The sequence below is a fragment of the Capsella rubella genome, unplaced genomic scaffold (assembly GCF_000375325.1).
Source record: "Capsella rubella cultivar Monte Gargano unplaced genomic scaffold, Caprub1_0 scaffold_35, whole genome shotgun sequence".
Lineage (NCBI taxonomy): Eukaryota > Viridiplantae > Streptophyta > Magnoliopsida > Brassicales > Brassicaceae > Capsella > Capsella rubella.
The window spans coordinates 5,765-6,547 of record NW_006238891.1 but is presented as its reverse complement, the minus strand read 5'-3'; the positions used below and the strand labels follow the sequence as shown (position 1 = coordinate 6,547).

Genomic DNA, 783 nt, shown 5'->3' with positions numbered 1-783 from the left:
GTAACTTTGAAGACTTTGGTGTCTTCCCTGACACTCGCTCTATTAGTAACCACCGTCAACTTGTCCTAAAACGATCAGAGTTAACCCAAATATCTTCTCCAAAAGTCCAACCTGAATCTGAAATCTGATACAAGTTATTTCTGGGTACAGAAACTGTGACTTTGAGCCAACTTTCAACTCGAATTGCGGATGGAATATACCTCGTAATGAAGAACTGTAAACTGATACTTCTTCCTTGCAGCGAGATCTATCCAACGACACCAAAATTGTGTTCTGGTTCGTTCAGATGCGACGGGAAATTGATCACCAAAAACGCAACTTGAAACTGTTTCCCTATTGCTCTTCTCCACTATAATTCCAATTGTTGCAGCCAAAAACCACGAATAAGCAGCCAATAAAGACATAATCAGTGGATTAAACCATATCCATGATAGATTTGAATGGTGAAGACGTGACGTTAAAATCTTCTCTCAAGTGATCCAACGAGAAAGAAAGGCAACAACAACCCTTGATCACAAAACAGTGGTGATGGAGGCTTGAAAACAAGGTTCCTTCGTGCAGCTTTAGAGTTAGGTTTGTGATGTGAAGAAGCGGCTGGAGGTAGAGGGAGATATATACACTATATACATATATACAAGTGCACCACACTTAGGGTTTTTAGTGATTTTTTATTGGGCCCCTTGTGGGCTTGGTTTGGGTATCACAATTCTCCCCCACTACAATTGAATTCGTCCTCGAATTCAACATTCCCAGCTCAGCTTCACTCTTTTCTTTAAAAAGCTC

The 783-nt window shown here is 40.6% G+C and overlaps 1 protein-coding gene across 1 annotated transcript in view; it reads right to left on the bottom strand.

Moving 5' to 3' along the window:
* LOC111832590 overlaps positions 1–783 on the bottom strand; it is a 6,208-nt gene that overhangs the window by 607 nt on the left and 4,818 nt on the right. The gene's annotated exons all lie outside the window — the stretch shown is intronic.